General features: G+C 36.2%; 1 pseudogene; it reads right to left on the bottom strand.

Moving 5' to 3' along the window:
• Window positions 1-1,584: 1,584 nt before the first annotated feature.
• On the bottom strand, window positions 1,585-24,893 carry LOC150038038 (uncharacterized; annotated as a pseudogene).
• Window positions 24,894-25,198: the final 305 nt, after the last annotated feature.

Raw genomic sequence — 25,198 nt, 5'->3', positions numbered from 1 at the left:
ATTAAATTAATCAACAAAAATTAGACCGATTTTGGCACCCTAATGTAAAATTAATTGATTGAATTACTATAACTATTATATTAATTTAATAAATAAATAAAAATAATACAATTAGGAATTAGGTTAAAACAAAGCTACAGCCGAAGGTCTCGTGCGCGTTGCCTGGTTCTTGTCAATCCTTGGTGTGTTGCAATGCTGTAGCCGCAACGCATCGCCTCTGCCTTTCAGCGCTACAATAGCAGCACCGCGAAGCTGACTGGCAGAACACTCATGTTCTGTATGTTTTCAGCTTTGAACTTGCCCCGAACATTCATGTTCTGTATGTTTTCAGTATCGGATACTGATACTTTCAGATACTTTCTAAATACGTATCTGACACGCGATTTGACGTATCTATACTTCCAGATACTTTTCAGAGATATATTTGATACGCGATTTGACGTATCTATTTCTATGCATACTTCTTTTTAAGAAAAAAAGACAAGTAACTCATCTTATCTTTCCCAATCTAAAATTACGCAACCTATTTAAAAAGCTCATTACTCGAGTCCAAAACTAAAAGAAAAATAAATAAATAATGGACCAAACCCTAGACTAGAATCATCTAATCTCCATCTTCATATTTGAGTCCCCACAAAGTCCACCAAAATGTAAACTATTTGGATATCTTCAATAATAAGTTCTTCGTTATCTTCATGCTTCTCCCTCAAATCTTCTTCTTTGCAATATGAATCACTTTTCTATTGTATTTTATTAAATATTGTACTTCAACATCTTAGAAGTTGCTTTTTTGTATTGTATTTCAGTGTTTGTATTATATTTTGTGATATTGTTTATAACTTGTATGCTAAATTTATCTATATCCTAGATTTTTTGTAAAGAAAAAGAAAATGTATCTTCAACGTATCAATATCCTCATTTTTTTAGAAATATATATATTAAAAAAATATATAAAAAATGACACATCCTTAGACGTATCCATATCTTAGTTTTTTAGAAATTGACGAATCTTCGTATCCTATTGTATCCGTATCGTGTGGCCGTATTTGTGTCTGTGCTTCATAGGCGGAAGCGTTTTGTTAAAATGTCTTGCATCCCGCAATTCGATTTTACATTTAACAAAATCATTATAAAAAATATAATATATAAACATGTAAATTAGCATACATTAGGGAAAAAATTAAAACGATTCTTACCTTTGTAGATTCCCAATTACCACGAACAATCATCTCCTCGTTCCAAGAAACAGATCGTCAATGATCTTGATCACGAACAATTTCTTGAACAATCTCGAATACTACCACGAAAGTAACCTCGTTATTCTCTGGGATTCCAATAGACGGTTGGTCGTGCCAGAGATAGAAACAGTCATAGATAATTATGAGATGATATCCTTCCGAATGGGATAAGATAATTCATAATATTATTTAGTATTTTTTTATTTAATTGAAGAAATAATTGGAAAATAAAACAACAAGTACAAAAATGAGTAATAGCCCCCAGTAAAGATTGGTACAATTCAATTCAACATTTTGTTCGTTCGGATTTGATTATGTCATAGCTCTATAATTCGGATTAGGTTTATCATTGGATGAATTGCGTTGCTGTTATTGACCCTAAAAAAGAAACGATAGGTACAGTTAGTCCGTGAAAAGCCAACCATCGCACTGTAAAAATAGGATAGTTTTATCGATAGTCATTTGATCCTCCTAAAAAGATCTACTAAATTCATCAAGTTGTTCCAAAGAATCAAAACGGGCAGTTATTAATGGAATTCCTTGTCGGCTTTCTGTGAAATACTCATTTGGACGAGGGCTTCCGGAAACATCGTAAACTAAACCCGTGCTGACGAATAACCAACCTGCAATTAATAGAGAAGTTATAGTAATGCTATGAATGGCTCAGTATCGAATACTGGTGATAATATCAGCAAAAGAACGTTCTCCTGTGCTTCCAGACATGCCAAGCTCCACATATTCTTGTACAATCAAAAGGGGATCGGTTTCGTAAAAGATGAGATCATTAAATGAAAATTAACTGAAATTATATCTTTATAAGATCGTCAATATTGTACCGAGGGTGTTTTTAGAGTATACCGAATCAGTATAGCTATCCTTCTTCTGACGCAGCAACACAATTTCACAATAAGTATCGAAATGAAGCATTAAATAATATGATTTGTTTCTTATTTTCTTGGTGCTTGTCAATGTAGAATCATGTACCGTTCATTCAATAGAAAATTCTAAAAATTCCTGTATGTCGTATTAAGGGTTCTCTCGGTTATTGGCTTCGGGCTAGAAAGCGAAGATTGGGTAAAATGTGAATCCGACTGGTTGGTTTATAATAATTCAGGAAGCAGATTCTTATAGTCCCAAAATTTAATTAAATTAGACGTGAAATCTAGAAATATTTCTAGGTGGTATCCAACTATTGGGAGGGAGAGGAGAAAAGGGGTTTTGGAGAGTAGAGAGGATTCTCTTTATGGCTTAGAGAAGATTCTGCACAATAACACTATGGTGTTGTGTATTGTGTTATGTGCGTTTTAGTGTATTCCCAAAGGGCCATAAGCTATGAATACTTCATATGAGGTAAAGAATCTGTATCAGACACTTATCAGATATCGATGCTTTAGATACTTCACAGATACGTATCTGACACGCAATTTGACGTATCTAGACAAACAACTCATCTAATCTTTTTCAATCTAAAATTAGGCAACCTATTTAAAAAGCTCACTACTCGAGTCTAAAATTAAAAGAAAATAAATAAATAAAAGATCAAACCCTAGAATCATCTAATCTTCATCACATTTGAGTTCCCACAAAGTCCACCAAAATATATACCATTTGGATATCTTCAACAATTCAATGAAGAAGTTCTTCGTTTAACTTCATATTTCTCCCTCTAATCTTCTTCTTTGTAATATGAGTCACTTTTCTATTGCATTCTTTTAACTATTGTACTTCAACATCTTAGATGTTGCTTTTTTTTTTTAATTGTATTTCAGTGTATGTATTCTATTTTGTGCTATTGTTATTAACTATGCTAAATTTATCTATATCCTAAATTTTTTTTAAGAAAAAGAAAATGTCTTCAATGTATCAGTATCCTCGTTTTTTAGAAATATATATATTAAAAAAATATATAAAAAATGACATATCCTTAGACGTATTCGTATCTAAGTTTTTTAGAAATTGACGAATCGTCGTATCCGATCGTATCTGTATCGTGTAACCGTATCTGTGTGTGTGCTTCATAGGTCATAAGGAGGTCTTTATATAGAGAAAAACCATACCCTTTTCCTAATATTTTCCTTTTTTATAATTAATTAAATAACACATATTTAATTAATTAGCCAATTTAATAAAATAACACTTATTTAATTAATTAGCCCAATTAAATAAAATTTATTTAATTTTAATTTGCACAATAATTAAATAACTATTTATACATTAAGCCCAATTTAATGTATATATTTAATTATCATATACATCCCATGTATATATGTAAAACCTCTCTATTAATTAATTCTTTGTGAATCTAATTCACTTGAATTAATTAATTTGAATCTTATTCAAATATTACTTTCCAATTTAATTATAGATCATATCCATAATTAATTATATATTAACTACATTAATATATAGTTTCCTCAAATTAATTTGAACAATTTAGATTATCCCTCTTAAATATCCTTTAGTGAGCTAATGAGAGGACCTGGTGGACCTGTAGATAAGAAGCTCCAATGATATGAGATTAATTGGCTAAAATCATTAACCAAATTAATCAATATTCGTTAACTATGGGTACACTTCACTAAAGATCCACGATTGCACTCTTCTTACTACAGGTATATTTCTGTGTCCACGGATATGGACCAATACCAGCAAGTTAGTCTTTCACGAGTATTTGTAAATCCAACTGGGTCAAATTACCATTTTATCCTTGGGTTACCTCTGACTCCTAAAGTACCAGTGTTCCTCTAATGAATAACCTATTTATGGTCCAACCAATAAACAGAAACCTCTCTTAGGCCAATGAAAGGGTATGGCTCTTTATTCAAGTCTCGGAGACACCACTTAAGGGAACACTCATCTACTTACCCTTAAGGCGGGAATGAGTGAACTCCATCTTATATTATTATGTTCCTAGCTCCCCACTCAGTCTTGTCCCCAAAATGATAGGCTTATTGGATCGGTGAACTGGCCACCCTCACCCATACAAATCAAAAGAAAATCCTCGTGAACAAGAGTTCATAATATACTTAGGATTAAGACTAAGTCACCTAGGTCATCATATTGAAATAGAAACCTAGCTTGTCAACGGTATTACATCTAATGCTTACTATTATACGGTTCAGTCTTATGCAAACTCATTGCATAGGACACCCCTACTCGCGTGTCACCTACACGAACGCATTGGATCATTACGTTTGTATCAAATACAAAGTAGGTCGTATCCATAGTATTACCAGGATAAGGTACCCAGCCTTATCCTTATACTATAGACCCTTTAGGTTGTATCTTAAATATTGATCCCAATATGTCTCCACATAGTTTAATACTCATCAGACAATCTTGGATATTAGTTTATTGAATTTAAGGTTATTAAGACAAAATAGACAACAATACAAGCAATAAGTTTATTGAATTAACACCCATAACTCTTTATTGATGACAGTCAATTAATAAGATTTACTATCTATGAGTTTTAGAGCATAAAACCCAATAATTTAATAATTTGAATTTTATCACTTTCTTTTCTTTCCTTGCAATTTACTTTCTTGTGAACACACCAATTTCAACCCCCTTCCCCCCCTCCAGTTATCTCGGACTGTAAATCGTACAATTGAGAAATTCTTCAGCTCATTGTGTTCGACCCATGCTACCACTACTATAAAAATATGGTAGAAACGGTTATTTTATTTGATCCGAAATTAGGCAATAAAATTTTCCGACCATAATTCAAAGTATATGTTGTGCAAATTGAAACCCATTTATGGTCTCATATAAATCTCTCGTCAATAGTGTCACAAATTCCAAGTAATTACCTCATTTGGTTTTGAGGTGAATATGGAAGATTTTGTATATTACAATTTCAGTAGGAGTAAATCTATCTTTCTATTGTTATATGTCAATGATATACTCATAGCAAGTAATGATATAGGCTTATAGCATGACACTAAGAGGTTTTTCAAAGGGGATTTTGAGATGAAAGATCTTCGTGATGCTTCTTTTGTATTAGGATTTAAAATACTACAAGATCATTCTCTAGGTATTTTAAGATTGTCACAAAAGAACTATATTGAAAAGATTTTGAGTAGATTTGACATGAAAAATTGTGCACCAGGAGATACCCCTGTCGCTAAAGATGATAAATTTAATTTAGGTCAATACCCCAAGACTAAACTCGAGACTAAGAAGATGCAGAAGGTTTCCTATGCATCGGTTGTTGGATGTCTAATGTATGCTTAAGTATGTACGCATCTAGATATAGTGTTCATAGTTGGAGTGTTGGGTAGATATTTGAGCAACTTGAGGATAGATCATTGGAAAGCAACCAAACGGATTATGAGGTATTTGTAGAAAAAAAGATTATATGCTCACTTATCAGACATTAGAAGTTTTGGAGATCATTGAGTGTTTTGATACCGATTATGTTAGATGCCAAAACACTTTACAATACACTTTAGGCTATATCTTCATGTTAACCAATTGAATGATCTCTTACCGAGAGTTCCATGAGCGTGTTCGGATCGCTCCAATTTCACAGTGATCGAAATACAACAATATATATTTAAACGTACAGTTATGCAAACGAACAGTCAATTAAAGGCATGATTTGAACAAAAATAAACGAGAGAGAGAGTTCCTATACCAGTTGAAGACAGTCTTCAATCTTCGAAACTCAACGCAGCGGAATTCTCTACCCGATCAACCAATGCCCAAACAAATGCGTTGACTACAGCAGCACGAACAACCGCAAACTCACGAACGCAACGGGGACGACACCACCAGAAAAGAGCCCCAGGTATTCTCGGAGTGAAAACCCAAAGTGTGGTCTTTGGTAAATTTGGTAGAGGAAGGAGGAAGACCAGATCGTGTAGGCGATAAGCAATTGGGAGGGAAAAAGGCTCTATCATATAGCACGATGCTTATTGTCTAGGGGAAACTACACGATCGTATAGGTTTTACTGAACGATCATTTAGGAAATGGTATACGATCGTTTAGCAAACTCGGCATACACCACGATTGTTTAGGGAAGCTATTTGATCGTGTAGGAACTAGTGTGCGATCATTTAGGCACGAGGTGGACGATCGTTTAGGCGGAGAGTGACTATCGTATAGACTCTCGAAATACTTAAGCGATCGATTACTTTTCACCAGCACGATCTCTTTTTCTTTTTGGACGGACGATTCAAAATGAAAACCATTTTCATTTTAATTCATCGGTTACAGTAACCGACATTACCCCACTAACCCACGTCCGAACGTGAAAAATTGGCTTAATTATCATATAATTAACCAATTGATTAATAATAAATATAATCATATTATATTTTTTATACTATAGTTTAATATCACATATCTACTATAGTATTTTCTCCTCTACTTGATATAAATCATATTTATATCTAATTTCCTCCAAAATAATGTATCTCAAACATTTAGCCAATTATATCATATATAACTAACCAGTCCAATTATATCATATATAATCGAACTTCCTCTTGTCAATTTGAACATTTCAAATTAACCCAAACACTGGTTCTCGACTTTATCCAAGCTACCTAGGGGACCTAATGGACCTGTGGCTTGAAGCTCCAACGGTCCATGAATAGCTGACTAAACTCTTTAGCTATGAGATCTACCATCCATTAACTATCAGACATTCCACTAAAGACCAACAGCTGAACTCTTCTTACCACATATATATTTCTTTGTCCATCGGATATAACCAATCATAAGTACGATGACCCTTCACAGATGCTCGTAAGTACAGCTAGGCCAAATTACCGTTTGACCTTGTAGTTACATCTCACTTCTTAAGTACCACTTATTCCTCTAATGAACAATACAACATAGTCTAACTATGTATGAACACCTCTCGAGCCAAGAAAAAGTGTGTGGCGCCATATCATTCAAGCCCTGGAATCAGCCCTTAAGGGAGCTATCTATCTACTTACCCTTGAGGAAAGAGTGAATTCTATCTTGTGTAGCTAAATTCCCAGTTCCCAAATTAGACGAATCCCCAAAATGATAGTTTTGAATCGACAACCTGGCCACTTGCACCCATGCAAATCAAAGAACCGCCCTCAATGGCAGGAGTTCCCAACTCACTCGAGATTGAAGTCATGTTACCTATGGTCATCCTAGTGAAGTGAAGTCTCTGTCATGAACGATGTTATATAACGAGACATTAACACTTCATGGTCAGGTCTTATATAAACTTTTAGGATACCCCCACTCGCATGTCCCCAACACAAATGATCAGGATCAGACCATCTGTGACAAGTCACAACACTTGTGACCATTCCACAAAGCGGGCCACATCCGTAGTGTTACCAGGATAAGATTTCCCTCTTATATCCATATACTACAGACTATTTTGGTTGTCACTTAAGACATGATTCACTTGCATGTCACCACATTCATGCTTGAGTCACATACAGATCACCAGGGATTTTATGTTTATTGGTTTGTGGTAAAGCAAATAAAACAAGCAACTGAGCAAAAATACAAGTTATGAAGTAAATATCATATATTATACAACAAAAGCATTCGTACAAACTATTTACAAACTACAGAACATGAGACTTTAGGGCATCAACCCCAACAATCTCCCACTTGTCCTAAAGCAAAGTGGGGTGTACAAAAAACTAGTACAAAACAATAAACTACGGCATAAAAGCCCAGTACAATAAAATCTCCCACTTGCCCTAGTACAGCCGCAGGCGATCCTGTAGACCCATGCTCCGTAGGTGACCGTCAAACACTGTAGTCATGAGAGCCTTCGTAAACAGGTCAGCAACATTGTGCTCTGAAGCGATCTTCGTGACGATCACGTCCCCTTGATGCACTATCTCGCGGATTAGATGATACTTCCGCTCTATGTATTTGTCGTGCCTGTGACTCCTCAGCTCCTTGGAATTCACCACTGCCCCACTATTATTACAATAGAGGGTAATGGGCCTAAACATATCTGGTATAACTTCTAGTTCTATTAAGAACTTCCTGAGCTAGACAGCCTCCTTAGCAGCTTCGCAAGCCGCTACGTACTCTGCCTCCATAGTGGAGTTGGTGATGCACCCTTTCTTAGTGCTTCTCTACACTACAACTCCTCCGTTAAGAGTAAAGATTGGCCCTGATGTTGACTTACAAGAGTCTTTATCAGTCTGAAAGTAAGAATCCATGTATCTGGTAAGGATCAAATCCCTAGAACCATACACAAGCATGTAGTCCCTTATTCTTCGAAGATACTTGAGGATGTTCTTAACTACGGTCCAATGACCTTAGCCTGGGTTAGATTGATACCTACTGACTATGCCCACAACGTAGCAGATTTCTGGACGAGTACAGAGCATCACATACATCAAACTGCCAACGACAGATGCATATGAAACTCGTCTCATCTCCTCAACCTCTTGAGGCGTCTTAGGACACATGTCCTTAGACAAAGTGACTCCATGCCTGAACAGTAGTCGACCCCTCTTGAAGTCTTGCATCGAGTACTTGAGTAACATTTTGTCAATGTATGATGCCTGAGACAATGCTAGCACTTTGTTCTTACGATCCCGAACGATCTATATACCTAGAACAAACTGAGCCTCTCCCAAATATTTCATTTGGAATTAGGTTGCTAGCCAGTTCTTAACTGCAGTCAGTAGACCTACATCATCCCCAATGAGTAGGATATCATCTACGTATAACACTATGAAAACTACTGAAGTGTTGATGATCTTCTTGTAGACACAAGGTTCATCAACGTTTTGTCAAAGCCATATGACTTGATCGAGTATCAAACCGTATGTTCCAAGATTAAGATACCTATTTCAGTCCATAAATGGACCGATTAAATTTGCAAACCATTTTTTCTTGACCTTGGGCTATGAATCCCTCGGGTTGCACCATATAAATGGTCTTCTCAAGATTGTCATTCAGAAAGGTCGTCTTGACAACTATTTGTCAGATCTCATAATTATAATAAGTTGCAATGGATAGCAGGATGCGGATCGACTTTAACATAGCAACAGGTGAGAAAGTCTTCTCAAAGTCGACTCCCTTTACCTAGGTATAACGCTTTACCACAAGTCGAGCCTTGAAGGTCTGTACCTTCCCATCAACACCCCGTTTGTGCTTGTAGATCCATTTATAACCTATAGGTCTTACCCCATCAGGCTGATCTACAAGGTCCCATACTGAGTTGACGTACATCGACTTCATCTCGAGATCCATGGCTCTAACCCATTCATCCCGGTCAACATCCTCATTTTCCTTCTTATAAGAAAACGGATCCTTAACGTCGCCATCTGCTACCATAGCAAGGATTTTTGTGAAACCTAGATAGCGAACGGGTGGGTTCACAACCCTTCCACTACGTCGAGGCTTCCTCAACTCTTGAGGTGGAACTGACCTACTGGATGAACTCCCATCAATAACTCTTGTTGATGTAGCAAGCTCTTCAGCAACTCTTGTTGAAGTTTCAGTAGTTTCATTGGAAAGCTCTCGCAACACGACTCTACTTCTTGGACTGTGCCCCCTTATATCATTCTCCTCCAAGAAAGTAGTGTTTGTTGAAACAAATACCCTATTTTACATCGGTTCATAAAAATAACCCTCTCATGTACCTTTGAGGTAGCCTACAAAGAGGCATACCTCGACCGTGGTTCCAACTTCTTGGGATTAGCCTCAATCACATGTGCAGGGTAACCCCAAATGCGGAAGTGACATAAACTAGCTTTACGCCCGTTCCACAACTCCAGAGGTGTTCTCGCAACATTCTTGAAGGGAACACGGTTGAGTATATACACCGCAGTCTCCACTGCAAAACCTCAAAACGAGTCCGATAAGGAAGCGTAACTCATCATCGAGCGAACCATGTCTAACAAGGTCCTATTTCTTCTCTCCACCACACCATTCTACTGAGGTGTACCCTGCACTGAGAGTTGGGAAATCATTCCATGTTCTATCAAATAGTCCTGGAATGTCGAGTCCAAAAACTCTCCACCTCGATCCGATCGAAGTGTTTTAATTCGTCTATCTACTGCGTTTTCCACTTCAACCTTGAACTCTTTGAACTTTTCAAAGGATTCAGACTTTCGTTGCATAAGATAAACATACCCATACCTTGAGTAATCATCTGTAAAACTGATAAAATACTCATAACCACCTCGGGCTTGCAAATTCATAGGACCACAAAGGTCAGAATGTACTAACTCAAGAGACTTTTTGACTCTATAACCTTTTTCAGTAAAAGGTCGTTTAGTCATCTTACCCTCAAGGTAAGATTCACACACTGGTAAATAATTTTCTTTTAACTCATTTAGAAGTCCATTCTTCATCAATCTCTCAATCTTATTGAGATTGATGTACCCTAAACGAAGATGCCAAAGTTGGGCATTTTCTTTTGGAGAAATTCGTTGACATTTTTATTGAGTTACAACAGTTCCAAACATTTCAGTATTATGGAGGGAATTAATAGCTAACGGCCTTAGCACATATAAATTCGATTCCAGATTTGCTGTACAAATAGCGCTTTATCCACATTAAAAGAGATAGTATATTTACATTGCAATAAACACTTTACAGAAATGAGGTTTCTTTGTAGTTCAGGAACAATATATACATCATTTAAAATAAGAAACCTATTCTGTAAAGCTAATTGGAGTCCTCCCACTGTCACAGTTGAGAGGACGTGCCTGATGCCTACTTGCATCGTTATCTCACCAGACTCCAACAGTCGCCAAGATCTAATCCCCTGAAAAGAAGAATAAACATGGTTAGTGGCGCCCGAATCAATTATCCAGGCAGAATCATCATTCTCTACTAAACAAGTTTCAAGTACAAGTAAATCACATGTACCTTTATTGGCCTTGGCCTTAGCCTTGGTTGTTTTCTTCTCTTTCAGATACAGAGGACAGTTCCTCTTCCAGTGTCCATCTTGGTTGCAGTGGAAACACTTTCCCTTAGCAACCCGTGGATGTCTCCTTGGGGCGACATGCGGTGGGTTAGTAGGTGCCTTCCCTTTTGCCTTACCACCCTTCTTCTTCTTTCCTTTGTAGAGTTAGAAGTAGAAGGTGCAGACTTCGTTCCTGAGGTCGAACCTCTATGGAACGTCCTGGAGGATGAAGCAACATTTGCCTCACCCTTCTGCCTCCCTTACTTTTCAGTAAAGATTGGTAGGTTTGCAACTCGTTGAGAAGAGTTGTAAGGTTATATTTCACTTTGTTAAGAATCACATTGCTAACAAAGTATAGGAATCTCTTCGACAAAGAATGCAGGATTATACTAATCTGACTGCCCTCATCAATGGTAGACCCATTCAACTCCGCCACATTAAAGTGGACCATCATGTTTAGCACATGTTCACGAACAGAGGTGCCTTCTTCCATTTTAGAGTTGAATATATATTTAATAGTCTAATGCATAAGCTGTTCAGACGGTTGTCCAAACATCCCCGGTAGGGACTCCATGATCTCACGCGTTGAGACCATAAGCTCATGTTTCTTGGCCAAGACTTCAAAAAGACTTGAGAAGATGTAGGCTCGGGCCTTCTTATTCGCCCTTGTCCATCGCTCGTATGCCTCCCAAACATTTCAAGTGGCATTAGGAGCTAGAATAGAAGGACAAGCCTCCATGAGAGTGAACATGAGATCCTCGATGATCAGAATCGTTGTGATCATGTGTTTCCATGTTGCAAAATTATCGCCAGGAAGTTTTTCGGTGCTTAACAATGCTAACATGGCTGTTGCCATTTTGAAAAAGTTGCTAAAAATACGAACAAAACTTAATTAGATTTTACTAAACCACTTTTAAACCAATCAGTTTTACAAACCAGTTTCAAGTACCCTAAGATATAGACTTCTATTTTGCAATGATGCCCCAGTGAGGCAGGACAAACATCACCGATAGCGTGATCAGTTGCCCCTTCGCTGGGATGAGACATTCTCGACCATTAGGCAGAATCAACTCTTGGAACTAAACCTAACAGCCACCATTTTTCGGTCCAGAATCGTTAACCTTTAACTATTTCGCGTAAGTGTAACCCTTCGCTTTCGGTGCCAGAGTCCCGCCCTAATGAGCCCACCATAAGGAAGAAGCAGATTAGGATAAAAGACTAAGTTACCTTATCCTCTTACAAAACTGCCATCCTTTAAGGGGATACTCCCAGGGTGCCTTGAGGCGATGCACAGTAACTTTATTCAACCTAACGAGGGAAACCGAGGGATATGCTGTCGCACTTCCCGCTCCCACTTACTATGAACACTCCCTCCATCCACCTTGATATTGACCTACCCAAACACCATCCGTTAGGGGGACACGCCAAAGGTGTCGCGAGGCTGAGGGTAGATCTCACGGTGTGGACTATTTAGGAGAAACGTGAAAGGTTTAAGTGAAACATCTTATGCCCCAAGTATCTCCCACTAAATGTTCTACCTAGGGTTCATTAACCTAGACAATCTGGCTACTGATTTTAATCTAAGTCGTCTTTTTAAACTCTGCTCATAAACAACGTTTGTCTATGAAATATGAACAAGTTCAAGTAGTCACATTTAAACACTTTAATGGACTGTCCTTAACTTGCATGCATGCATCAAATCTATCTAATTCATCTTTCTAGGTAAGTTCCCAGGTAGGGATATTATGTTTCTATCAACTTAAATACCCCAGCCTAGACAAAACCCCCCTTAGACAAAAGGTCCCTTATAGATAGATTTGCTACACTTTAACCTTTTATTAGCCAATTTAATCCTATTAAACTGATTAAAAGATTAAAGCTTTAAGGTTGCTAATTATATTAGAACCGTGATCTTAGGTCTATGCGATCCAAGTTTTAAACACTTTAAAACCATGAATTAAACCTAAGCGAGCATGCATGTCTTTCTTATTTCTTTTAGTTCTAATTTCTCTTTAACTTTTAAAAAGAAAACAACTAAAACCATTGCGCACAACGAGACGTTTATAACATTTATAAAATAACCTATGTGTCATGCTTCATGCAATGTCTGGTCATTACTATATATAACTTTTATATAATGCGTAACAACCAAGCAAACATGTTATCATTCACCCTTATACTATAACATTTATAATATAAAGATGATGCATGTCAATGCTTTTTATGCATGTATAAATATAACTCTTATATTATATGATGCATGAGCATGCTCTTACATAATTAAATCATGCTTCTCTAAATTATAACAATTACAATAAAGAGATGATGCATGACCATTGCATAACCTAAGGTGAGATTTACTATATTGCATACCATATGATAATAAAAAACATACATCGCATGTAATAAATAAAGGATTAATGGACCGGGATGAGCCTTTACAAAAACTGGAATGAAAAAACCCTATCTATTACATTTTTTATCGAGCAAATCGGTTTACAGGTGAACCAGGTCTTGAACCGCCAAGAGGACTCCATCGTGTAGTAAACACCGTAAGTAAACTATCATTCAACGCGCACTAGATGATAGAAGCATAATTAAACGATCGCATAGACGACGAAGAGGCTGCGAAGCCTGATTGTCTTTGCGATCGCGTAGCGCAATGGCAGGTTAATGATTTACCTTGCATTACTAAGCGATCGTTAAGTTAGTTACTAAGCGATGAATCTTGCTGACCTAAATGATCATCCAGTGCGCGCGGGCGTTAAACGATACGCGAGGATCTCATCATCTACACGACCCGATACTCTGAGATCGCGTATCCGATCGTTAAAATGATACGATCAACTCTTGATCGCATACCCCATCATTTAACTGATGCGTTCAATAGCGATCACGTACTCCATCGTCTTTACAATGTGATCAACAGTGATCGCGTATCACATCTTCTACATGATGCGATCAACCCTTGATCGTCTCTTTCCTTGAAGAATCGCAATGCTTGCACAGATCTGCTTCTTCGAACGACTCAAAACTTCAAACAAACTTTGAATATGGACTCGATAACGATTATTATTGCCCAAAAACACAGGGACCTTTACAAACAACCACAAATGTAAAAGGATTTAAATCAAACCGAGGCTACCATCCACGAAAACATCCATTAATCCCGCACATCCATAGCAAATTTAACCATTAAACAGTGTAAAAATGCACCCATCAAGAACATAATTGTCATTTCGTTGCAACATATGAAATCGGAGTATCAGAACCTAGCTCTGATACCAATTGAAGGATCTCTTACCGAAGAGTTCCATGAGCGCGTTTGGATCGCTCTAATTTTACAGTGACTGAAATACAACAATATACATTCAAACGTACAGTTATGCAAAAGAACAGTCAATTAAAGGCATGCTTTGAACAAAGATAAACGAGGGAGAGAGTTTCCATACCAGTTGAAGACAATCTTCAATCTTCGGAACTCAACGTAGCGGAATTCTCTACCCGATCAATCAACGCCCGAACAGGTGCGTCGACTGCAACAACACAAACAACCGCGAACTCACGAATGCAACGGGGACGACACCACTAGAAAAGAGCCCCAGGTATTCTCGGAGTGAGACCCCAAAGCATGGTCTTTGGTGAATTTGGTAGAGGAAGGAGGAACACCAGATCATGTAGGCGATAAGCAACTAGGAGGGAAAAAGGCGCTATCGTATAGCACGATGTTTAGGAGAAACTACACGATCGTGTAGGTTTCACTAAATGATCGTTTAGGAAATGGTACACGATCGTTTAGGAAACTCGGCACACACCATGATCGATTAGGGAAGCTATCGAATCATGTAGGAACTAGTGTGCGATCGTTTAGACGCGAGGTGGACGATCGTTTAGGCGGAGAGTGACTATCGTATAGGCTCTCGAAATACTTAAGCAATCGATCACTTTTCACCAGCACGACCTCTTTTTTTTTTTTGGACGGACGATTCAAAATGAAAACCATTTTCATTTTAATTCATCAGTTACAATAACCAATGTTGCCCCACTAACTCACTTTCGAACGTGAAAAATTGACTTAATTATCATATAATTAACCAATTAAATAATAATAAATATAATCATATTATATTTTTTATCCTATAGTTTGATATCACATATCTACTATAGTATTTTCTCCTCTACTTGATATAAATCATATTTATATCTAATTTTCTCCAAAATAATGTATCTCAAACATTTAGCCAATTATATCATATATAACTAACCAGTCCAATTATATCATATATAATCGAACTTCCTCTTGTCAATTTGAACATTTCAAATTAACCCAAACACTGGTTCTCGAATTTTTCCAAGCTACCTAGGGGACCTAATGGACCTGTGGCTTGAAGCTCCAACGGTCCGTGAATAGCTGACTAAACTCTTTAGCTACGAGATCTACCATCCGTTAACTGTCAGACATTCCACTAAAGACCAACAGCTGAACTCTTCTTACCACATATATATTTCTTTGTCCATCGGATATAACCAATCATGAGTACGATGACCCTTCACAGATGCTCGTAAGTACAGCTAGGCCAAATTACTGTTTTACCGTTGTAGTTACATCTCACTTCTTAAGTACCACTGATTCCTCTAATGAACAATACAACATAATCCAACTATGTGTGAACACCTCTCGGGCCAAGAGAAGGTGTGTGGTGCCACATCGTTCAAGCCCTGGAATCAGCTCTTAAGGGAGCTATCTATCTACTTACCTCTACCTTAGGGAAAGAGTGAATTCCATCTTGTGTAGCCGAGTTCTCAGATCCCAAATTAGACGAATCCCCAAAATGGTAGGTTTGAATCGACGACCTGACCACTCGCGCCCATACAAATCAAATAACCGCCCTCAATGGCAGAAGTTCCCAACTCACTTAGGATTGAGGTCATGTTACCTATGGTCATCCTAGTGAAGTGAAGTCTCTGTCATGAACGGTGTTATATAACGAGACGTTAACACTTCCTGGTCAGATCTTATACAAACTATTTGTATAGGACACCCCCACTCGCATGTCCCCAACAGGAATGATCAGGATCAGACCATCTATGACAAGTCACAACACTTGTGAACATTCCACAAAGCGGGCCACATCCGTAGTGTTACCAGGATAAGGTTTCCCTCCTATATCCATATACTACAAACCATTTTGGTTATCACTCAAGACATGATTCACTTGTATGTCACCACATACATGCTTGAGTCATATACAGATAACCAAAGATTTTATGTTTATTGGTTTGTGGTAAAGCAAATAAAACAAGCAACTAAGGAAAAATACAAGATGTGAAGTAAATATCATATATTATACAATACAAGCGTTCGTACAAACTGTTTACAAACTACAGGACACGAGATTTTAGGGCATCAACCCCAACAGGCTAGAGGAGTTGTATTCTAGAAAAGTGTTAAACAAACACTTATGACTTCTTCTACCATAGTTGTGGAGTTTATGCTATGTCATGAAGCATCCAATCATGGAATATAGTTGTGAAATTTTGTCATTGGATTGCAATAATGGTTGGCATAGAAAGACCATTAAAATTATTTTGTGACAATAAGTCCATGGTGATGTATTCCAACAACAATAAAAGAATACGAAGTCAAAGCATGTAGACGTCAAGTTTCTAGTTGCGAAAGAAAGAGTTCAGAATGGTTAAATTTCGATAAAACACATAGGAACAAACTCTATGGTGACAGATCCATTGACTAAAGGTTTACCACCTAAAGTTTTTTATGAGCACATTGCTCACATGGGTGTTAGTCACTCTTCTGATCTCATGGTTTAGTGAGAGTTTGTTATTGAGAATGTTCTTTTGACCTTATTTGTTTGTTTTTTTTATATAGAATAAAGTTGATGTTTTTTATTATCTGAACTTTGTTTATCATGCATGTTGTTTTGCAAATACAGTTTAGCATAAAGATTTAAAGAATGATTCATTAAGAAATTTGGACCAGTAGGAAACAAACGTGATCTAGATCACTTTGCATATAGTTTCCATGCTATCAATCCATACTTAATTTATGTCATTGAATGTATTGGTACTAGTGCTCAAGGAAGATTTAGTTATGAGGGTAGTGATAAAAGTCACCTTGGTTTTGTTCTAATACAGGAGATGGACCATATTAAACTAAGAAAAATCTATTATTGAAATAACATGTTTATGCACACTTAAGGTTTATGTGATTTAATTACATCAGATACACATACATAGCCAAGTGGGAGATTGTTAGATGTGTTTTATTTTGACATGTATAATTAAAGTATGGGCTATGTATGTGGGTTAGTATTTTATCACATTAGGTTATTTTAATAGTTTGGGCTCTATTATGTGATCTATTTAATTAAGATCCTATAATCCTAATTAAGTATTGACTTAATATTTAGGTAGATGATCATTCCTGTTAACTATGGTTTAATGAGAACCCTAATTAAACTAATATATAAAGAGACCTTAGAGCAATGAATCAAAACAATATGCACTCAATTTTTCTATAGTCCCATCTACGGAGAGATTCCAAGTAGGGCATACATAGTTATGGTTAAGAAAAACAATAGCCACCTTGTAGTTACCATCAATCTTACAATGGAATCCGATATATTATTTATTCTTGACAATTTAGTATGAATGATCCTAGGAATAAATCTTTTTAATATTGATTATAAGGATTTTTATCTAACACCCTACACCGATATAACGTGAAATTCATCTTACAATGCTCAGATTGTTTTGTTTTGTGAAATAAGAAACACAAACAAAGGCCGCCAACCAAAAAAATGGAATTTATTGCCCGTAGCTATCTCATTACCCTTTCATATGGATATATTCATGAAACAATATTGGTTGGCTGAGAAAAATTATGAAACTTGTTTTACAATTCATTGGAAGGTCCCAAGGATAGATGAGTTAAGTTCATGCAATGAGACAATTTAAGACTTGACAGTGATGCACCCACTTTGTGCGTGTCATGAATCCCAACCCCTATGAAACTGAAATCTATCTTCTAAAAAATTAGAATTTATTGCCAATTCTAGCTATTTTATTGATTTTTTTAATATTTAATACTCGGAAGATTTGAAACTTACTATATAAATAGTAAATTTCATAATTTATTGAAAAATTATTTAGGATAGTTGGGGCAAGGACCATCCAACTATAATAACCATTTCTTACTACAGTAAATACTATTTTGTATTCTCCAATTAGCTACAGTCAACATTATTTTAAAACTCTCATTTACTACAATATTTACTATTTTCTACAGTTTTTATCATTTTACCTTTATCATTTTTTTATTATTTACTATAGTATTTACCATTTTTTTCTCAAACTAAAATAGTTTACACTTCAAACACCATACTATTGTAACTCAAAATAAAATAATCTACACCCCAAACACAAACTATTATAATCCAACTATAATAATTTAGGACTATAATAACTATCTCCTTACCTTAAACACCCCAATTGTAGTTTCAAAATTTAAAATTTTGAGGCAATTAAATTTAACACGTGCTTGGTTTTGAGTTTGAGTTTTAAGAGGTGCATTTGTCTTTTTATTTTTATTTTTTTATGTTTTTCTTTTTAATAAAATATACTATAGGGTGTTTGGCTCACCAACATGAGTTGAGTTAAGTTGGTATAATATACCAACTCATTGTTTGGCCTACCAACTTTAAATGTTGGTGAAGTTGAGTTGATATATTTTACCGACTCACCTAAACTCTCCCTTCTTCCCATGTTTTCAAGGCTCTACCCATCGACCATTGTCACACTCCGAGAACTAACTCTGGGCTTTGGCAACCACCTCTAATGACAACTCCGACGACCGACTCCGGACTTCAACAACCACCTCTGATGACAATTCCAGTGATGAAATCTGGACTCTGACAAACCACCTCCAATGACAGCTTTGGCGATCAACTCCGAGCTTCGACAACCTTCGTGCGACCAAATCCAACAACCAATTCTGACCTCCAATGACCCAACTCCGACGACCACCTTCGCGCTACCAACTCCGACAACCAATTGGCTCCGATAACAAACTCCAATTACCAACTCCGGCTATAAACTCCGATGAAAATCATCTTCGATGATCACCTTTGAGTGAGCAACTCCAACGACCAACTCAAACTCCGATAACCAACTCTAATGCTACCTTCATGCGACTAACTTCGGGCTCCGACGTCACCTCCGACTACAACTTCCAACGAAAATCATCTTCAATGATCAACTTTGATGACCACTTTCACCCGACCAACTCTGGGATTCGAAAACCACCTCCGATGACAAATTTCGACAGCCAACTCCAATACACCTTCATGCAACCAACTTCAGGCTCCGATAACTACCTCCGACTACAAACTCCAGCCAAAAATCATCTTCGATAATCAACTTCGACACCACTTCCGACTACTATAAGATTGATGACTATTAAAGTATATTGTAGGGTTAATTATATAAAAAAAAATATTATTTTATCTACATTAAGTGCAATATTTATACGTAAAAAAAAAATTTTAAAATTTTTTTTTTAATTGAATTCATATAGACGAAAAATATGTAGAAAAGTATGTAACATATAATAAAATAATTCATAAAATGAAAAAAAAAATTCATGAAACATTTTCCAGCAAAAATTAGTTAAAAATCTATTTGTTGTCTGATGATCCTGAAATGGGGTGACATTCCATTGGCTATTATGATGATGAGGGAGATTTAATTTTTAAAAAAATCATGACATAGTAAAAATATAGAGCAACAATAGGAAGAAGAAGATGATGATGATAATGAAATTCAATAAAGAAAAATTAGCTAGAATCAAAAGTTTTGATTTCGCTTTGATTTCTCATTTTATATAAACATATTTCTACAAGAAATGTAATGGGTTAATTGTTGTTCATTGCCAAAAAAAAAAAAAAAAAAAAGAAGAAAGAAAAATTAAAAATTAAAAATTAAAAAATTAAATGAAAAAATTGTAATCCATATCTTATTCAAACAAAGATGGGTATAATTATTGAATAAAAAAGTTTCAAAACAAAAATAGTAACCATAAAAGCATATTATTGAATAAAAAAGTTTAAAAAAACAACATCAGATAGCCAGATATGTAAACTCTACACCCAAACACAGATATATGAACTCAGACCAAATAACTCTTCTTCTTTTTCAATGTCAATTTTTATATTAAGTAATCTAACAATTTAGTCTTTATAGTTTTTTTAAAAAAATAGATTGGAAAATTGACAAAAATGGCCCATTGGAAGTTTGATTTTGTATTTTTACCTATTTTTGAAAAACAAGTTTTTTTTGCCTCTTGATGATGAGAATGATGTAAGCATGGTAAATATTGATTGTACAATTACTCAGTATAAATATTGGTTGTATAATTACTCTTATGCCCCTTATTAAATTCACACTTTCAATTTCAACCACCATCCTACCAAATTAATTTACATTCTCTACCTAAATTTATTCACAAAAAAATAATTTATCCAAAAAACATTAACAAAAAATTTCAATTACTCTTATGCCCCTTATTAAATTTCCACTTTCAATTTCAACAATCAACCCCTACCAAATTAATTCTCCAAAAATTCTCCACCTAAATTTATTCACAAAAAATTAATTCATCCAAAAATCATTAACAAAAAAAAAAAAATCACATAAAAAATTCTCCACCAAATTTGATTTGTTTACAACCCCACAAAAAGTTCTCTTCACCAAATTATTTCCAGAACAAAATTGGTCAAGTCCAAAACTGGTATTTCACGAAGTTGTAATTTTGTACACTGCATAAGAAGGTATGTATATCATTTTGTATGTATTCAATAGTTCGATAATTTCTAGAAAAATTGACAAAAATGAATGACCTTTTTGGAGTTTGATTTATGCTTACTTTTTTTACTGTTTCTTTTTTCTGTTTCTTTTATAATGCCCTACATTTGATATTTCATATTTTTATAATACCCTAAACCCTAAATTTATAAATTTATAAAAAAAAATTAAAAAAATAGCAAAATTTTTTTTTGAAGATACCCGACCAGACTTCACCGGGTAGAAAGGAAATGAGTTAAAATTACCTAGTCGAGCTTCACCGGGTACAAAGTAATTGATGAAAAAGTTGGATACCTGGTCGGGATTCATCGGGTAGAAAGCAAATGTGTTGAAATTACCCGGACAGGCTTCACCGGGTACAAAACAATTGTTGGAATAAGTTTGATTCCCGGCTGGACTTCACCGGGTATGAAATAAATTTATTGACCCGGTCTTCTTGGGTATGAGATAGGAATTGGGTTGGGATTGGTCCAGGGCCTGGTAGAGTTAACCCTAGCCCGGCCAAGCGCACAAAAAGTAAGGATTCTGTTTTTTGGCTCGGTGTTGTACCCAGTCGAGTGGACGACCGAGCCAATTATTTTCTTTTTAGTTTCTTTTTTTTATGTTGCTTTTTCTTTAACTACATTGCATTAATACATTTTTATTATAAATTGTAGGAAAATGTCTCGTGCTTGGATTTGTTTCGATGGCGTTTAGAATGAAAGGGAAAAGGGTTACGATATAGGAGAGCTGCGGGGTTTGACATTGAGGTCGGCATGGCCTATAATGAATTCCTAACCGAAGTTTATTAGATAATTGGTACAATGTCAGATGAGTATAATCTTGTTATAAGATGTATACTTCAATTGAAATCTAAAGACCCTGCATTTGTAATTCGGAATGATGAAGATCTACACACATTCCTCACATGGGAAGATATCTCAATAATACTTCTTTACGTATCCACACTTCCATAGTGTTCAAGTAATCAAGGATTTCATCCAAAAAATTCATATATCCGACGAATTGAAGAAATCCCTTCAACATCTAGGCCAGTACATTACAAAATGGAGTCGAATAGTCCATTTTCCCCCACATATTTTAACCCATCACTTACTTCGTCGCCTAGTAATTTGGCGACTCATAACTTAGGGGATGATATAAACCAAGGTCAATATTTCAATGATTGGTCTTGGATGGAGAAGGATGATGGAAAGGAACCCAAGATTAATACCCACCATACACCTCATGCAGAAGAACGAACAATCGAAGACTATGGAGGTTCGTCACATGCAACGGTTTGTGACTTGTCACATCCATCTAGTAGCACAATCATCAACGCCAGGTCAACCTTATTCTTCTGAAGATGTGCAAGTTGGTGACATATTTATATCTAAGAAGACTTTAACGATGTGGTTATCTATGTTAGCAATTAGAGATAACTTTTAGTTTAGGGGTCGACCACAACATTATACAAAGTTATATGCTTAGTTGAAGAATGAAAATGGAGACTTCGAGCCGTTAAATTGAAAAATTATGATAAGATCTCTAAGTATGACAATATCCGCACATGCAGAAATGAAATATTGACTAACGATCATAAACAAGCTTTTAGTTGGGTTCTTGGACATTTAATTTCGTCGAAGTTTGAAGACATTAGTCGTTCATATAGACCGAAGGACATTGTGAAGGATATAAAACAAGAGTTTGGTGTGAGTTTAACTTACGACAAGGCATGAAGGGCAAGGGAAGAAGCATTAGTGCTTGTATGGGGGTCACCAGAAGAATCCTACAAGAAGTTACCTAAATTTGGTGAAGCCTTATAAATTGAAAATCCTAGTTCAACATTTAAATATGATTTGCAGGAACACAAATATTTCAAGCATGTCTTCATGGCTTTTGGTGCTTCCATAAGAAGGTTTCTGAATTGCATTCGCCTTGTTTTAATTGTAGATGGAACATATTTAAGGGGTAAGTACAGTGGTAAACTCCTACTTACGACTGGGGTCGATGGAAATAATCAAATATACCTAGGCGTGTTCAGTATATCTGGTGGAGAAATTGATGAATCTCGAGTGTGGTTTTTTCAGCAATTAAGATGTGCAATTGGGTAAGTTTGTGATTTGGTTATCGTATCAGATAGACACCCAAGCATAAAAAAGGCAATTATCATGATCCTCTCAGAAGCATTTCATGGTATCTGCATCCATCACTTAAAAGCTAATTTATTAACTAATTTTAAGAAGAAAGATATTTTGGGTCAAAGCAGCCAAGGCAAGTTGTGAGTCTGTGTTCAACTACCATTGGAGTCAATTTGCAGGGTATCCAGGTCCACACAAATATTTAGAAGATATTGATCTTGAGCGATGGGCTAGGATGTACCAATGTAACAAAAGGTACAATCAAATGACGACAAACCTCGCAGAGTGCATAAACGGAGTGTTAAAAGATGCACGACAGTTACCAATCACATCATTTCTAGAACATATTAGAGGTTGGTTATAGGACTTGTATTACAGATGTCGAACGGATGTATCAAACAATACGTCAAGACTGTCAGACTATGCAATGGGATAATTCGTGACGCAACAGATAAAGCAAGCAGACATGAAATTAGGCCAATTGACCAACATGAGTTTGAGGTGATAGATGGAGTTTTAGGAGGCCGTGTAAATATTCACGCAAGAACATGCACTTGTTGCAAGTTTGATTATTATGAAATCCTTTGTTCACACGTGATTGCTGCATGTAGGGTTCAAAATATTGATCCCATCTCTCTTTGTTCACGGGTATACTCTGTTGAATCAATGTTGGTTGCATATGTTGAACCTATATAACCACTTGGACACTTTTGGGAGTGGAAGCAATCATCGGCCTTCATCGATGTGAAAACATTGTCTCCAAAAAGAGTTCCATGAATAGATCGCCCACAAAAAACAAGATTTCCTTTTGCAGGTGAATTTCGTCAAGCCCACAAGTGTTCTAGATGTGGGCAAAAGGGTCATAACAAAACATCATGTAATCAACCTTTCAATAATGTCGAGTGATGTATGGATTTTCTATTACTATTTATGTTGCACATCTTTATGGATTTTTGTGCATTTGGATGATTTTTGTATGATTTTTTGCATGAGCCCAGCCGATAATTGGTATTATTGTATGATTTTTTTGCATGAGCCCGACCAGAAATTGGCGCTTAGTTGCATGGGCCCGATCAGAAATTAGTATTATTTTATGATTTTTTGCATAAGCCCAACCGGGAATTGGCACCTAGTTGCATGGGCTCGGTTGGGAATTAGTATTTTTTAATGATTTTTTGCATGAGCCCGACCGGGAATTGGCGCCTAATTGCATGGGCTTGACCGGGAATTAGTATTATTTTATGATTTTTTGCATGAGCCCGACCAGAAATTAGCGCCTAATTACATGGGCCCGACCGAGAATTAGTATATTTGTATGATTTTTTGCATGAGTCCGCCCGGGAATTGGCGCCTAGTTGCATGAGCCCGACCAGGAATTCACCCTGTATATTTTGATGATTTTCTAATATATCCTTACCATTAATTACAAAAACAATCTAAGTCAACTATAAATTTTCATTCATCACTTCAAATATTAATTACAAAAAAGTTTACGAACCTCTGAAATAATGCTCTCTGCTCAAATTTGAATGGCATATTGTCTACGAAAATATGTCATTCTATCTTGTGTTAAGGTGTCCATTTTGGACCTGGTTACATCACCAATTATACCCCATCTCCCAAGTCACTCGACCCCATACCCGGTTGGTCCCGGGACCGGGCCAAAAACCATCCACTCCCTTTCTCGTCCGGTCCCGCCCCAAGCCCGGCCCGCCACCTTTCCCGGCCCCCTTATCGATCTCGCCCCCCTTCCTGATCCCAATTTCCCACAACATGTTCCACCCGGTCAAATATCTAAAGAAGCTCGGCCGGGCTTCATCGAATTGGAGATGCTCAAAATTTGAAAATCAAAGTTTAAAGTTAAAAAATAGTTTCTAATGTACAAATCAACTCATATACTATCTATATGCCTCAAAATCATTATAAAATGCAACGTTTTTTTTACCAAAAAAAAAATCTAAAAAATTATGAAACCGCATGAAAACCCATAAAATCAAGAACAATGCCAAAAAATCCAAAACCAAAACCCTCCTAACATGTGCATAAATACTTACTTATGAAGATGAACTGATGAAGTGAT

Source organism: Benincasa hispida, chromosome 2 (assembly GCF_027475165.1).
Source record: "Benincasa hispida cultivar pf3 chromosome 2, pf3_genome.v1.1, whole genome shotgun sequence".
In the NCBI taxonomy this organism is placed as follows: Eukaryota; Viridiplantae; Streptophyta; class Magnoliopsida; order Cucurbitales; family Cucurbitaceae; genus Benincasa; species Benincasa hispida.
The sequence above is the reverse complement of the archived record's forward strand: the minus strand, read 5'-3'. Positions and strand labels throughout refer to the sequence as shown.